The sequence below is a fragment of the Egretta garzetta genome, unplaced genomic scaffold (assembly GCF_000687185.1).
Source record: "Egretta garzetta isolate BGI_Z169 unplaced genomic scaffold, ASM68718v1 scaffold34, whole genome shotgun sequence".
In the NCBI taxonomy this organism is placed as follows: Eukaryota; Metazoa; Chordata; class Aves; order Pelecaniformes; family Ardeidae; genus Egretta; species Egretta garzetta.
In genome coordinates, this window is record NW_009259586.1 from 5364513 (window position 1) to 5382299 (window position 17787).

Consider the following 17787-nt stretch of genomic DNA (forward strand, 5'->3'; position numbering starts at 1 on the left):
GGTAAAAAAAAAACCTTCCTTAAAAAGGGGGAAAAAAAAAAAAAAAAAAAAGGTTTATTTTGGAAATCTGTGCAGAGAAGTGCCACAGGTATTAACCAGCTCTCAAGCAGATGCTAAAGCATTGCTTTCCCTCAGTTTCCCAACAGAGTAGTAAATGTAAAACAGTCTGCAGCCAGGCCTTTAGAAAGCCAGTGCCATAGTTATGAAGTGTGCCCCATTAACTATGCAGAAAAAGAAAGTAAGACCCTTTACCTCCTACTCAGGGGGTTTGCTCTGAAAGAATCACTAGCAGCAGCGCGTCATCTCTTTGCAGCAAAGGCAAAGAGCACCAGCAGGTATGTGCACAAGACAAGACTACTGTTAGACAGTTAATACAAGAAGTAAATTTTCTATTAAACAGAATAGTGTTTGGGATAAAAACTATAACCAAGTAATAAAATTCCCTTCTGAGTCTACAGAGCAAAGGTCCAAAGATTTTTGGATTACACCACTGTCAACCATTCAACTTTCCAGCATACTGCCCTTGTGGCTGTACAATCATTTCCTGCATCTGGTCCTTTACAGCCAGGGAAAGATGGAAAAGAGACTTTGCATAGTTAAATTCCAGAAGTCCAGATTCAGGAATTCCCGCATGCTGCTCTATTGCTGATCTGTTCTGAGCATTGAAACAGAGCAAGATGAGGACAAGATCAAAATATGCTGAAAACAGAGGAAATGTAAGGGACCAGAGCATGTTAACTAAGCAGGGAATCATGACATGGATGTCAGAACACGTTCAAGGCTGCATTCACACATTATGTTCTGACTGAACACTTTATCTTCTCTGCTACCTGCTACAAATGCCCAGCTACACTCCACCTTCCAACCTACCAACCCAACTGCTCAGGTTATCATACCCTAACCTGTTTAAAATCAAGTCAGTTAGCTCAGCACAGACTTATCAGGGGAGGAAGCTTAAGGGGATATATTCCCCTTGCACTCATTAGCTCATCTCCTGCTCTATAGAGAGCAGCAAGAAAGACAGAGGCTAATTTGACAGAATGATGAAGAAGGCAAAAGCCTCTTCCCAGAGGTTTAAGAAGCCAAGGCAGCCCTGCTCTCTCTGCAGCTGCAGACACCTTGTTGCTAGGGCAGGCTGGTGCCCTGGAGCTGCAATGCAGAGCCCGGCTCCGGCAGGCTGAGCTCCAAGGAGCACTCCCAGCACTCAGCGCACACTGCGGGAGAGGGATTCAGTTCTCTGGTTTGCATCGCTGGTGTAACTTCCCACGGCTTAATCAGTTTAAGTAGATTTTGGTCCATTTTGACTGAAACTGTTTAGGTGGAACTCCAGTGAGCTGCTGAGCCAGCGAGCTTGCTGGGCAGTGATCTCCAGCAAAGAGGCAGCCTCAAGCAGGTAGGGTTAGTGCTGGAAGAGGACATGGTTACAGAGCCTCAGTGGAGTCAAGAGTTGGAAGAGAAAGACATCCAAGCCTGCAATACTAAGCCGTGAATTAAAGAATAAGGGGGGAAAGGGGGGAAGCAAATACCGAAGACAGGCAGAATAGAGAAAAATTGCTAGAAATTAAGATTGCAGAAAATGCAGTCAAGTCACATCTTTAATGCGACACCTGTCAAAGTAATCACTGCCAACATCTTAGAGCTAAAAAAAAAAAAAATAAAAAAATCTTTCTAATGCTCTGTTCATTATTTGGTCAACTGAAAGAAAAACAATTGCCATTTCAGTAAGTACCAAAGATGGATCGCTTGCAAGGACAATGGTGAGACTAATTCAGAAGGAAAAATGTATTCCTTCCTAGAAAAACATCAAAGTAAGAAAAGTTTCAGAAAGAAGTATTGTGACAGAAGTATTTAAGTCAATAAACTTAATGCTTAAAGTAGGTTGGATATTTGCCAAAGTATCTTGCATTAAACGAAAAAAATTACTACACAGACCTAAACCACTAGAATTTGTTGGGAGAAAGGGAAGCAGAAAATCACAAAGGGGATGGGGGAAGACGGGCACTAGGATCAGACAACCCTTTCCACTCCCCAGGGATTTCAGTCTGACTCAAACACAGACCAGATACCAGCATTGAAATGCTGGCCTGGGACAGTCTGTGACTACAGTACATCGGGAAGTCTGTACTTTGAGAGGTTGACAAGGGTCTCTCTACTTGTGCTCAAAAAAGTCTTTGCAAGCGAAGGTAAGGAGTACCTCATTAACTCCCTGAGGTCAGTCACACAGTTGTTAAAAGGGCTTGCAACCTTTTATAAAGAAACACACTCCTGGTAGCTATTCTTTGCCCTTAGTTCCCAGCCCAGAACGGAGCTTTCACAGCCCACAAACCCATTACCCCATCGACTCTGTGTCCTATCCTGAATATACCGTTGCATTTCAGCAGCTGCCAGCTGGTGAGCTGAGTTTTGGGTACTCTAGTAATGGGTACATCCACCTGTCACCTAAAGACAGAGATCAAAATCTTCACAGACAAAATGAGAGACAACCTAAGGTAAAGGTTTTTTGTTTTAGAAGCTACATAATAAAGTGAGAGAGGTGAAACAAAAAAAAAAAGCTGAGACTGGAAAACAAAGAAAGAAGGAAGTAAACGTGCTGAAAGGAAAGGGCATAGAAAACACAAGGCCTGATTTTAGGAGCACAGACGTATGAATATACCATGTTCCATTACAACTTATTTCTTTACGAAGAAAGGAGTCAGCTCAGTAATAATAAAGCCCAAGGAAACACCTCTCCCTACACCAAAGAAAGTGAATTTAAGATGTAAAAGCATTTAATAAATTGGAATCAAACCAGCAGAGGTTGTTGTCCATTTTGGAGCAAAACCTACGTAAAAAGATATTCAGAACATTTCATTAGCATTTCACTGAATTAATGGTGCCCAATACATTTAGTTATCTTGAACTCTGCAAAACAGGATTCAATAAAAACCTGTGTCATTTCTGTTGTGATAGTACCCATAGGTTCTAACTAGAGCAAACCAAAACTTTGCAAGCACACAGTACTCTGAAGTACTTCCAATCCTAAAAGATGTAAAACTTAAGTGGGCAGCATTAGGCTTTGTCACTTCTCATTTTACTTAAGTTTCCAGTTTTCAACAGATGCAGCGTTCTAAAGAAACTACTGAGTAACAAACATGATCTTAAATACATTAGGATTTCAGTAAATATATGAATATTTTTGAAAGCTGCATAAATCCTGTCACGCAATACTCAAGAGCTATGTGTTGGTTGTGGTTCCAGGCCATTTTCAGCTGTTGTCAGTACAGCATGCTCATTTTAAGATTGCTACGGAAGTATTAAAGGCAACCAAATCAGTCATCTGTATTTGCTTTCTCTCTCCCCACATGTGGTCTTTTGAAGTAGGAACAGACAGTATTGCATTCCCCACTGTCAGCGATGATCTAAAACCAGCTATTTGACCTTTGAAACAAAGGCAAAGCAATCAGAGTAAGGAGAACTGTGCTCAATATTGGCGCTTCAGATTAATCAGAATTATTCAGAAAACCTAGTTACTAGTTAGGCAGTAAGCACCCCTGCATGGGAAAGACAACCTGCTGCTAAAAATCAAAGCACCACAAGTCCCTTTATGCTCTAGAACCAACTTAAAAAGTGTGGCTCATTTATTTAGTTTAACAAAGTCAAACTTGTCCCATCTTCATTAGCAAATACTGTTTTCAATAGCTATCAATAAGTATGGTGGGGACTTTTTAATCATGGCTCTCAGCAGGAGGCCAATTTTTTTATGGTCTTTGTTCCTTCAATGGTACAAGGAAAACCAACATAGAGAACTTCTGGAAAGAGCATTGACATTGCAATTTCACTTCTATTTCTTTGAAGTTTGTTAATGTGCTTTGAAGAATTGTCTCTGAAATATGAAAAAGTGAATTCCTAATTTTTTAAAGGTTACAAATAACTGAGAATGCTGTAAAATCGACAATCATATAATCAAACTAACGTGCAGAACTAGACACTTAGATGTGAGTTAGAAAAACTACGTATCAAGTGAAGCCTGGTTACAACCAACATTACCAATACAAACATCAGTGAACAAATGAAAAAATCCAATAATTTTCCCAGTTGCTCACAACACAAAGTTTTCCATAGATCTACATTTTTACAGATACTCTGAATTCATCTTGACGTAACGACCTACCTCTGTATGTCTTGAATGAAGTGCATTGTATTCTTTCTTGAGCTCTGCCTCCCTCTCCTCAAGTCTGCTAACTGGAAGAAAAATGAAAAAAGGAATTAAAATTAAATTCAGAGTTCTAGTAAATGAGACTGTGACTTGCCTAGGACTAGGCAACCAGATCAGAGATGAGAGTATTCTTAGTACTGAGTAGAGAAGAGCAGGATAAAAAGTATGTTGGTTCCTGTGTTTTTAAACTCCCAGCAGTTGAGCTTCCCGTCACCAGCAGCACAACCTTACTATCTGCAGTCCTCATAAAAAGACCCAAACCTATTTTCCCTAGCTGACTGCTAGTCCAGCGAGAGGGGATTTTTACGTTCAAGGACAGCTTACGGCTCGCACCAATGCAGATTGTTTCACACGTGCACATGGAAAACATAGGAAGAGGCAGAAGCCACATCACACAGCGAGACTCATTGTCAGACAAGAGCTGTGAGCTCCAGTTAAGGCTCTATATTGGTTTCCCAGAATATAACCACACAAAATCTCCAGAGGTGTTTAACCAGGACAAACATAAACAAAGTATTTTTAAGATAGCTTCAAGTCTTATGGTGTGGTACAGAAATTAAGGCTTCTGCTGGCATTCACTCACATTCCACTGAGTATTAAAGCAACAGATTCAGGGGAAGAAAAGATTTGAGTATTTCTGTAGGTATTGCAAGAAATTAAAAATACATCTAGCAGGTTTCATAAAACTTTAGACAATAAGATCATATTAAGAGGAGCTAAGCTGGAACAAACTATGCAATTAATCTGCAGAAAAATGAAGAGAATTCAGAATTTCTTCACACAGCTAATTCCTTCCATTCAAACAGAAAACACTTTTTGCTGCTTAGATGACAATCCCATCTTTTTGTTTAGGTATTTCTGAGCAGGATATTTACAGGACAGAAGCATGTGTTTCAAGTTCTGTAACAGAGTTTCTCTTCTTCCACTTGCCACATATAAATACCCCTGGGAAACTTCAAATTTATAGTTGCTCATCTCCAGAGACTCACTGCCAAACACACATTATCTAAAGAGAAATGCCAGCATCTTCTTTGCCATTTGCACATTTTCGTATTGCCAACTGGGTCTTCTGAAAATCAATTCTCAATATACCATTTCTTTTTGTTCCACATATCTGTATTTTGGCACAGTATTTTATTGTAAGTATGTTTCAATCAAAAAAAAAAAATCTTTGCCAGAGTCAAATGCTGGAACCAAAATACATAATTGTCTGCTCACTCAAATCTGGGTAAACATTCTTAGCTTTTAATCTCATCTTGCTCTTAGGAGAGCATTAAGTTTCTTGATACAACCTTTTGCACTCCATCTATAAATATCTGACCAAAAGTATTAAATTGAATTTTATTTATACTAATGCAAGATTGAACACTTTCATTTCTGCACTGTTATCAGACTGAACAAGAGTTCTGTGGGTCCAACAGCAGCCAGCGAAGTGTTTACAGCACAACATAGATAAAAATAGATTTTACAGCACAATAGATACATAAATATGTATTTTTGACATGTAATGCAAGACACAAATAATACCTAATGAATGGAGGATTTTAGTTTATTATTTTGGGGCAACAGTTGTTTTAAGCCCCCTCATACGTTTAAAGGGAGGTTATATGAAACCTTGCGCCTACCAGAAACGAGTGTCAGAATTTACAGTGATGAAGTGTGATGTGACAAACCAAATTTTATCCACTTAGACTGACGGGTATTCTAGTAGTAGTAGTGACATTTTACAACAGCTGACCATCAGAGACATCCCAGCAGTAACCAGTTGGTAGCTACAAGGCAGAGCTCAGCCGCTTTGGCTGCCCGCACCCCATCCAGCGGCGGCTGCTCGCCTGTGAATCCACCACCTCTTTGCATTACAGTTCCCAGCGTCTCTCCCTTCCCCACAGACCAAGGGCCTGATAACCTTTCCGCTGTGCTAGACCTGCTTTAGGGCAGGCAAATAGCCTGGAAATCAGAAAGTGCAAACTGCATGACTAATTGGCTTCGTGTTCTGTGAAACCCACTCCCTCCCCTAGAAACAGTGTCCAAGCACTGGGCAGCCCCGCCGCAGCCCCGCACCCAGCTGCCTCCCTGCGAAACGCCGCTGCTTCGTACGGGGTGCTGAAGTCGCGGTTCCATGCGGCTTCACCAGGAACCTGCAAAAAAACCCCAAACCACGGCGATGCACCCCGACGATGTTCGGTACGCGCATGTCTACACAGTACAGCCAATGCTGGCTCCTAGAGATTAGTTTTATCTGGTGGATGCTGAGAGAAGTATTTGACACTGTGCATTTAATGAAAATCAACGCTACATTAGGTGTTACAAACACCCTACTTTCTTCATAGCTGTCCATAACCTACCTTCATGAAACCCACAACAGCGTTTCTCACTGTTATGGATATAACAAACACTTTCACTACAGTTGTTCCATAACAAAGCACACCATTTTCTCCTTTTAGGGCTCAATTTCAAGTAGTTCCTTAAGCCAAGTCACAGAAGACAAAAGTACATAGATACAGACGCTGCATAGTCAAGGAGGGTATCTTCATTAAATCTGATAATTATTTTTGTTACATACAAAGGTTAAAAAAAAAAAAAATGTAGGCCCTAGAAGATGTAGTCGACATCCAGCATTTTCTTCTGGAAGTCACTCCCAGCTGTGTAACACATCACAGTCCTACAGCTGGAAGTTTCAGTCATAAGAGGATGTACACGGAGTTTATATACCCCCAGACACCACATTAACAGTCCTCAGAACAGGCTTTTCCAATACCAGCAGGACGATATGCAACACCAGAAGTCTCTTCTACCCAAAACACACCTCCCATCAAAGATAAGATCTTGACAAAACAAGCAACCAATGGATCGTGCTTCCCTTTTCCAATTAAACACTGGAAGAGATCAGATATTCCCTGAGAATCAGAGATCACCACAGACTTGAACACAGAAGATACTTGAACCTACTGAAGAACAACCAGAATTCTGAGGAAGATCACCAGATTCTGGCCCCAAAACCTTGGAGAAACTTAATAAGTCACTATTAAAGGTAGACTCCCATCAGCAGTAATGGGAAACTAAATAGGAGACAAAAAAATGCTTTCCACTGGAATCCAGAAGCACTTTTAAAACCAAACTGTTGCCAGTTCCATTTTACTCCACCAGCACACAAGAGTGGAAGCCTGGCACCACCCTGATTACATCCCCCCAAGAGGAATGGAGCGGGGTGCTGCCCGACGCACGCTGGGTCCACAAAGTGGCAACCAGACACAGTTCCCATCAATACGACTTTTAAGTAACAATAAAAAAAAGCTCCTCTGATATTGCAGTCCAAGACTTTTTTCCACTAACATATCAAATTCTTAATGGGTAAATAATAAAATCAGTTTGATGATATACATCCTAAAAGCAAGATACCCATTGTGTCTGTTGTAAAAGGTCTTTATAAAGCCATTATACCCTCATTACCTCAGGGAAGATATTACATTGCAAGATCATATTGTACAAGCTATTACATGTGCAAAATAAAATACACATCTAAAGTTTCACTACTCATAGTTGCAAGTCTACATGGAAAAATTTTAAAGGTCTTTCAACACCACAAGTATGAGCATAAAATGCAAATACTGTAGTATTTTTAGGCTGATAAGAAAGCATCCCACTGGAACACTACCACAAACTCATACCCAAGGTCCACCTGCAACCTTCTCCAGTACTGTCAATATCCTAACACATTCAATGACCTGAAATACCAATCCTAATCAAAGTTCTATCAAATCAAACCAATCAAACCTAAAAATGGGTGATTAAATATTACAGCAAACTAGAGAGAAGCCTCTGGAGTTTCTGTCTCCTGACAGCATTATGAAGAATTAGGCAGCAAAGCTGCCCACCCTGCCTGTTCAAAAATCAGAGCTTACCTCCCAAGTCTGATGGCTTTTACCAAGTTTGGAACACCCTCCATCTGTATGTTGTCCTCTGCCTCAAACTGCTGATAAGCCTGAGGGGGAGAAAGAGAAACAGACCTGCTAGAATGCCATATCCAACCAGTATGATGCCTTCAAGAGGAATTACAGGTTCCTGCTACACAAGCCAGGACAGAGATCCAGCTCCCTAACAAGCCTTTCCTAGCACTATCTGACAGCTCTCCTCATAGAGCTTTCATCCAGCTCCATTCTTAGAAGCAGGTCCCATACGAAAGTTAAGATACAGATCAAGCATAATCAATCCCATGATCAGGTAGGACCTTATGACCTATTAAGTAGTCACTAATGAGGACACACATCAACCACGGACTGAAACAGGAACTGAGGCTATCAAATAAGTATTTAACCTGAAAGTGCTAAGACCTGGAAACAAGTAAAACAAGTGATAAATTTGACTCCTTGGCAAGACCAACATCTTCAAGTGGCTCTTACTAGTGTGAACTATAGGTCTAGTTCTCAGTTTAAAAAGTAGGGCAGTTTCAATTATGAAGATAACGTAGCTATCAAGAATGCTCTGTTGATAGCAAATATCAATTCATAAAGCTGCATGGTCTTATCCCTAACACTTCTGGACTGTTCAAGTATCCACCATGTCTCAGATCCACAAAAATCACTGTAATTTATCACCACAAACCAACATGAAACTTAAAAAAATCTCCTTAAACGTTCTGCTACAACCATTCAACATAAGGAGCGCCATATGCCAGGATATCCCTCACAAAGGTTGAAATTCAAATGAACAGGGATATATACAAGCCAACTTCTAACCAAAATCAAGTTAAAAATAATTTGAATGTAGTACCAACTTCTTGCCTAGTCTCTGGCCAAAATAGCATTTCACTTTTTGATTGATTGACGACTGTTTTGAAAACAGTGGGATGCTTCATTTATCCATTTGGCTATTGAAGGCAAGTAACTTTTTGAGAAAATCCAACATGAAGTCAGCATGAACACAGAAGCTACAGCAGAAGGGATTTGTTTTTAAAGCCAGATAACCAGTGACAATTCAGGAATGTAAGATTGTAAAAGACATTTAAAGCCATTTTCTCCACTGCTGCAACATTTACAGCAATAGAATTATTATAACAATCAAACTCCAGCACCTAAACCACTAGCACAAGACACTCTCAATTTAAAAAAGTACATGAGCAGTTAATTATATGCCAGTGGATTTCAACCTCCTCTCACCGCTTTTGTTCAGGTATATTAATAGAAGAGTTTAAAGCGGGCCAATCAGTGCTCTAATTTTCTACTCCATTTTATTTTAGCCTCCAGTCTTGTAGCATGACTCGGTGCGATCTCCTGAGCTGCCTGTACCCTCTGCTCCATCTAGTGGACTGCTGATTCCCACACCACCATACAGGACCAGTAGGTACTCCTGGAACTTCACAATGTAACGCAGCCATGAAAGTAACCCAGAAATGCTTTAGTCGGAAACAAAGCCTTCCTTTCTGATACATTTTGATGCTCACACTTCTTACAGAAAGATTCTTCAAGTTTAGTAAATGATACCCGAGGCACAGCACAGGGGAGGGCAGCAGGGGAATCTGCCTTCTAAACAAATCAGTGTAGATGAGAAACAACTGCACTAAGAAAAAAGTAGCAGATAGTAAGCTCCAAATTTGTTAATCGAGAAATACAAGAAGTCAAGCTGTTCTCCTTTGTTGGAAATAAGATTAGTTCTGCTGTTCTCAGTCTTTGAAAAATATGTAGGAACAATCCAGACACCCACCGAACAAAACTCAACCTTTCAACTCCTTTCACGGATCTATTGAAAAGCTTTCTTTCTAAAATGTTTTCTTCTTAGTATAAACACTACAGTTGAGCCATAGCTAGAAATAGCATTACTGACAGATGTATGTCATACCAGCTAAGTTATTCACATCATCATGTGCACAGATACGCAAGTCACAAGTCAAATCTCAAAACAGTGTTGAGCTTCACAGCCTTAAGTTCATATTAGAGTCTCCTTGTTAACTAGACAGGCCCATGTTAAATTGCTGCTGCAGCTCTGTGCGGGTTTATCTCAGCATACTGGATGCCTTCAGACTATACATCACAAGGTCGTCTACCTGGGTGTACGTTACAGTAATACTGGTGTCTGGAGAGCTCAGATGAGAATAAAATACCAAATAACTTAAACATCCTCAGAAGATTCACAACAGAATCTGGACTCGCATTTTCTCTTGAAGCCAGTGAAAGCCACAGTTCTGTTTAGCTTATGCGGAAAACAAATCTGCATGTTTTTAGGTCAGCTTCCAAAACATTTGTCTCATATCCCAAATAAAACCTACCACAAGTAGTATCAATTGCTGCACGATGTCACCTGATGTGGGAAACACAATCATCCCAACAGTTACATCACAACATTTGCAGCTCTGAAGACCAAGAGCTGTTTCTTGGTTTGTTCTGGTGTTAGGGTTTTGGGGTTGGGTTTTTTTGTTTTGTTTTTTTGTTTTGTTTTTTTTTTAACATATGTAGTTTTCCCTAAATATAATCTAACTTGAACACAAATTACAAAGCTAAGGTTTGATAAACTTATGAGTTATGAAAATATATCTGTGCCTTAGTTGTCCTGTCAAATGCTGTATGATACCTTGGTTGTACTTTAGCACTAGGCAGATCTAGAAAAGAAACCAAATCTTTCAACTCCCACAGCCTACCATCTCCATCAGAAAGCACTTCAACCACGCAGACATTGTGTTTTTCAGATTCTCTCGTAAATAAGTTACTCTGAGAAGGATTCCTCCAGAAAGCATACTCCAAAGCTGTTCCATTCCTGTAGTAAGTCAAAATACACTACAGGACAGTGTATTTTGTCCTGTAAGATGACAGGACATCTTATACGCCAAAAAACTTTATTAACTTACAGCCTTTATTACATGAAAAGAAATTACATTCCCAGAGAGGGAGGCAAGGAAGGGAAAGAAATTAAACCTCCTGAGCCCCCACATAATTCAGTGGTGCATCATGTGAGCAGTGCAAGGCACTCACCCCGTTTGGTAACTGGAGACCGAGCAGAATCCAAAGCAGTATCATGTGCCCTGGTGGAGCATTGCAGGACTAGCAAGCTGCATATTGCTATTACAAGTTTTTTTAACAGTTCTAAGTGCCTGGTTCTCCCGACTCAAGGTTGAAATTTGAAACATTCTAATGCTGCAAACTAATTACAAGTGTAGCTAGGGGTCTCACCACAGCAAAAACCTGTAATAATGTGAGAGTCAGTTATATGCAAGCTCTTGTAAGAAATGCTTAAGATTCTATCGAAGACTGGTGTCTGCCTCAGACACATCATTGAAGTGGAAGGGAAGGAGAAGAGAAGAATTTTAAGTGTTAAACTGTTATTTTTTGAACACCTGGCATTTCCACACTTGGTGCATCTCCACAACATTAAGAGGTGCCCTCTGCTGTTGAGAAAAAAAAAAAAAAATCCAGGAAAGCCTAGTCAAATCATAAAACAAAACAAAACAAAAAAAAAAAAAAAAGATTTGCTCACACTCACTAGAAGTTTGCCCAAGACCAACAGCAAGAGCTGCTGAAAACTCTGCCTGTACCAACATCATTCCTAGACAAATCCCCAGGAACTTTGTGATATTTAACTTGCTTTAACTTCCACGAGCCATAGGCCCTTGAGAGCACTGGCTCTGCCTTTCCGCCGTTCCCTGCGCAGGTAATGCTGGCAGCCAACCCACACCAACACGAGGGCAGAGACAAACCATGGGAAGTTACAGAGAAGAGCAGCAGCACAAAATGAGTCGAGGAGACAGACCACAGAGCCACACCACTACAGCACATTCCTGTGCCCAAATATAAGTTGCAAATCCTTGCACCTCTGCTCTCCTCAAAGCAGTTGTAAAGTTTACCAAAATATCCCAGGATGCAACATGTCACACTGTTTTTGGCAGCAAACTTGACTTAGGCAACCACCACAATCCACCAAATACCAGGACCAAGTGCTATCTATCACGCAGCAGTAGTAACGCCATGTATATCTGCCCCCACCATTCAGGATTTCATCATCTACTGTGGCTCACAACCCTCCCAGCAGTGCCACCAGGTCACGCTGTCATCTCCCTCTTGCCATTTCCTCCTGTGAAAGAGCAGAGCACAGTAGTTCACTCATCTAGGAGATTGCAGACAGCAATTGTTTAATTTTGTAATGCAGGGGGGAAAAAAAAAGTCAGTGAGCCACAGGAACTTAGTAACTGTGACACAAAATAAGCTTATTTCACTTCTTTAATTTCAAACGGCAGATTTATTCCAACCCAGCTGGCTGAATATGTGGCTATGAATGTAATCCCACATGATAAATTTAAATGCAAAGAAATATTTCTTTTTCTCTTTAGTGTGATGATCACCAAGTCTTCAAAAACAAGCACTTATAATTCAGGATATAACGAAACTATGGCTTCTTGAGCAACTTTAACTGGTGTGTGCATTTAAGCATGTACAATCATGCTGACCCTACCACGTAACTTAAGAGCTGCCCTCTCCCAGGGCTAGTCTTCACTAAACGCTCAGGGTGGACGGTGTTCAAGAGAATGAGTCAAAACTTAATGGACACAACTTGTTCTCACATATCTTGCTTATTTGAGGAGAAAAAAGCATATAGCACAAGAGCACAAGTAGCACTCTACAAGAACCAAAAAGTCTTCTAGTTAAAGTACTACATGGGACCATGTCTTACCTGTTTTCTATTCTAAGCTATTAATTGTATCATAAACTGATGTTGCTATCTCAGACTCTATACTCCGACACAAAAAAAGAAAAGCCAGGTTTTATTTGCTTACTTATTCTGTGCCAGGCATTTGCAATTCCAATTATCAGTGATAACACTACCAATATTTTGAATGTTAATGTGGTAACAGTTGGCAATACCACTGACTAATTTAGATGTACATGCAGTAATATAGGAAGTAGAAAAGAAAAAGGATTATAGCTAGAAGACTTGTAGCCACATCCAGTGAATTAGTGACATATTGGTATCTCTGGTATCATAGGACATACAAATCACCTTGCCTATAAAACAGAAAACAAGATAACACAGTAGAGTTGGACTACTTCAAGAATATATACACTAGTATGGTTTTTACACCCTAGAAAATTAGATCAGTGAAAGCAGTTCACTTGCATAATATTTGTTAGGTGTTCAACAACTGTGTTTATGCCCCCTTTGATCTTGCTCTGCATGAGCAGCACGTCAAATCTTTGCAACAGTCTTTCATGTTGTCCCAGACAAGTTATCAACCCAAATCAGAAGCAATGTTCAGCACAGCTCTATTGTTTCTCCAAAGTTACATTTTTTGCTATCACAAAAGGTTTTTTTCCCCAGTAAAAATGTTTTGGTACTGTTTAAAAGTCAGTGTTCTAACACCAGAACTTTATGCTGCCATGATAACTTTTTCAACATTCTTTCTTATGGAAAAAGTAGTTCTAGCCAACACCCAGTGGTTCTACTGGAACAATTGAGTTTCTCATGCAAATATTTTCATTAATGTGATATACACACAATGTAATTAAAAGCTTAAAACTGTTTTTGGATTTTTTTTTGAAGGCTTAATATTCAAGGCAAAAACCAAATGTCACACAAACAGATTCACAGAACAATATAAAATGGCATTTTGTACATCAGTAACCAAGTGCAATTTCTAGAAGAGAAACTCCAGGTATAATGCCACATACGTTGCCAGGGATTCAAATTATTTTTCTTTTTTTGTTCAACTATTTTGTACTTGTTATTTTATTAACAGAAAAAGTAATGGCATATATGACATGATGCAATCTTGATGCCGTAATCCTGTTGTCAGAGTACAGGGTTTCCCATTAACAAGTTGTTTGGGCTGTGGGCTTAGAGCACAGGCCCTCTGAAAACAGTGTCCTTTGTTACCATAACAGACCACTCAACTCTGGTTCAATTGTTTTCTTTTCCCCTCTTCTGATGTTTTTAAACACACATACACACACACACACTTCCATTCACAAGAATCATAGCATTTCTGATACAAGTCTCTACCATATGCTTTACAATTACCCATTTTAGCTTGACTTGATCTATAAAGACACGCTCCTGGAAATCAATGATCCTGCTTTTCAGTAGAAAAGACTGCTTGAAGCATTCCTCCATCCCTGTCTGTATGGAATCTGAGAATATTTTAACAGCAATGGACCTGAAGTAGTACATGCCTCTAAGATTTGCCTACAGCTTCCTAAACCATTCGAGTTTCAAAAAGATTCAGCTCTGCATGCCCCCTATGTTCACCTTAACACTACTGTACTAATACTTCTACCTTGCTATAGACTCACTCATGCCAGTGAAAACTAAACTACGGGAAGATTATTACACTTTAAGTTGAAAGAGAGCTGTAACTTGTTGCATTATGGGCAGGAAAGGTGGCTGAGTAGAAATAAAGGAAGAATGAATAATAAAAAGGGGCTATTTTGACAACTGGCACTCTGCTTTTAGAAACTGATCTTATCTCAACCTTATCAGGCTTGATACAGTCTTACTTTACATTTCTGCATGGCCCAGCAATAAGAGCTGTACATTAATCGATAGGCATGCTAGTCTTATGTCAGGAGGAGTTACCTCAGAAGCTTGACAAAGAGTTCAGATTAATTTATACTGATCATTATTTCTACACTGTGCTAAAGAGGTTACATGAAAACAAAAATCATAACCTTTATTACGTGTTTAACAGACTCACAGCAAAAAACCTTAAACCATCATTCAGCAGCATATGCCTTTCATCTTCAATTTAAGACTGCAGGGTGGGGGAGATGACATGAGAAGAAAAGATTTCTGTGGGTCTGAGTATTTTTTAACTTTACCCAACTAGAAGCAGAAAAACTAGTGATAGAGTTTCATTTGAGACTATGTACCCAGATAAGAAGCAGTCCAGCAGAATAAGCTACAATATATTTACATTGTAACTCTCAGTATTTCAGGGAAACTGATCACTGTTATCTTTTTCCAAAACTTACACAAGTTTTCGTAAATTACACAAAACATCTCTGAAAGTGGAAGTGTTCTTCCTTAACCCTTTTCCTATAAAAACTAAATACCTCACAGAAATAAATACTTCAGCAAAAATTATACAAAAGCTAATGAGAATCAGCATCAATGGTATTCTCATCCCAGTAGTGCATCTAAACCCAAAGATTACATTTATTTTTAGCACAGACAACAGTTTAATGGAAGAAAATGAGCTTATTTTATGATGCCTAACAAGGGAATAAGTTCTAAATATCTCCTGAAAAAGTTGCTAAACATGAAAACAGCATGGACTAAAAGGAAAGCAAAACAACAAGTAGGATACCAAAAGAATCAGATTACAAGTCATGAGTTTAGGTCTAATTTGTTTACCTCAATTCTAAGGAAGACAAACTTGCACAAGAGTTAAACCTAGTTATCTGTCAAAATATAGGAATCTGATAGCACAGATATTTAGCATAAGTTTTATCATTTTACAGAATGAAATTTAAAACGCACAAATATCACTTACAGGAAGTGCAATATATTTTACTTACTTTGATCAGCATAGTTTTTTGCTTTTAGTTCAAGCTGTCGAGTTTGTGATTCTAACGCTTCCACTCTGGTCTGTAAGTCCTTTTTCTCTTGTTCTTGAGAATCTTCAAACTCGATGAATTTCTAAACAAAAAGAGTAAAGTTAGACTCAACAATTAATTACAGATATTTTATTTCAAAGCCTGAGCAAAGTTATTTCTCCAAAGAGAAAGAACAGATATAGACTCACCCCTATGTTTGTTTTTAAAAAGACTTTCACTTCAGGCAGCATGTAGGAAATAGCACAGCAGCCCTTCACAGCAAGGAAGGGTGCAAGCAGGTGTCCAGAACAACAGATCTACAGCCCACATTTAAACACGAAGGACACTAACTACTTTAGTCCGGTGTCCGTCAGCCAAGCATCCCACCTAGGCTGCTCTGTGTAATTGCTATCAACTAAGTGCCAACTACTTTAGAGAAGCCTGCTTGGGACTAACATAAACATGAATTATTTCATTCTTTCCTAACTTCACACGCTTGTCTGCCAAGACTGCACGTGAATACAGTCTTGGTATCCTTTGGTTTGACGTAGCATATCTTCACCTGTAAGCCACCAAAGTACAGACGCTGCAGTAGGGACACGCCAGCAATAGTGCCAACCAAAATTACACGCTCTCTTTTCATTCCCACCCGATTTCTGTTATCATTTGATAGGTTATAAAATGCTTACAGTCTTCATCAAATACTTAATAACCAGCTCCAACAATCTGTCAACTGCATAGAAAACTACTTAGGGGCACTCTGCAGTCGTGCTGATCACCATCATCTCCTGCTACCTTGGTTTACCAGCTTCATGTCTCACAATATTCTGGAGTTCACCAATGCATCTATCAGTGTTTATATTTTATAACTTAAAGTTATCTCTTCATCATTACAGCAATTCTAAAAGCCTCTTTTTTGCTATGTATCTTAACCAAAAACTTAAGAAATTCACCGTGTACTGGTAGCACAAAGAACCCTTCTAATAGCCAAAGATGCCTTAGGCCATGTTGTACTCTCCATTCTGCATTGCAGAGAAGGTAAGGCCACAAACACAAGTCACGCAGAAGGCTCATCAGGGAGGAAAAACACACCAGAAGCCTTTGCAGAAAAAAACCCCAAACATCCAAAACAGCTAAGGGGTCAGAAAGCAAGCTGCAGCTGGGTACCACATGGAAGCAAAGAGACAGAGGAGGCAGCAACTTAAAACCAGAAATGTTGTAGGCGATTTTAATATTTTTTGTTATGTATTGCTAGGAAAACTTAGTGGGAAAAATACTTCAAATGTTCACACATCAACTTTCAATAAGCTACTACTAAGTTCCAGGCAATATGTTTTATAGCTTTTATAAAAGCAGAAAGTCATAACCCTATGAAAAGAGCTTCAGTTTAGCAGGGTCATCAGAAGAAGTTTTGATTAAAAACTACTTCAGATGTAGAAATGCATCAAAATCTATGAAGTGGAACAAGAGTTCCTTTCATACAAGCTTTCCATAGCTATCACAGGACTAGGCATGGGGTTCATATGACTGTGCCTGAAACTAAATCACGAAACAATTGCGAAAGAGCTGACACTAGCCCAGGTAGCACTGCTTTGGGTTCCGTGATTTGAGCTGAGTTCTTCCCCCGCTTCCAAGAGACAGATGTGCAGAAGTCTTTCTACCCCTCAACACAAAGTTTGGGAATATTAATTTGTCAACGTAATACCAAAACTCAAACTTTAAACTTGTTTCATCTCTCCTTTGTAGTAAAGGGTACAAGAGTTTTGCCCCCTTTATATTACAGATTGAAGTCATCTCTGGCTTATTCTTAGCAGGCCCCCTTTTTATAAAGGGCTTCCAAGTTTGAGAGAAATTTAGCACTGGGGCTAAAGATCAACATGGTTTGTTATATTAAACATGGGAAAATACAAAAGAAGAACTATAAAACTGTAACATCTTTGTTTAGCTGCTTCTCTGATGATTTCTGAAAGTCAGATGGGTCTCATAGCTCGCAAAAGGCCAGTGACAATTATACTTTGGAACAAACAGCCGTTCAAGACCATCAATGTCATTGTTACTCATGAACTAAAGATAGATATA

At 39.5% G+C, this 17787-nt stretch overlaps 1 protein-coding gene across 4 annotated transcripts in view; it reads right to left on the bottom strand.

The window, feature by feature from the left end:
- SPAG9 (sperm associated antigen 9) overlaps window positions 1-15807 on the bottom strand; it is a 54535-nt gene extending 38728 nt beyond the window's left edge. For 2 of the 4 annotated variants that reach the window (XM_035893276.1, XM_035893275.1), the window contains exons 1-2: window positions 15691-15702; window positions 4151-4221 (exon numbers count right to left, since the gene is read on the bottom strand). The gene's annotated coding sequence lies outside the window, so the exon portion shown is untranslated. Of the gene's footprint in view, window positions 1-4150; window positions 4222-8097; window positions 8178-15690 lie in introns of all 4 variants that reach the window. The other 2 variants (XM_035893274.1, XM_035893277.1) reach the window with 2 other exon arrangements.
- Between the last annotated feature and the right edge of the window lie 1980 nt (window positions 15808-17787).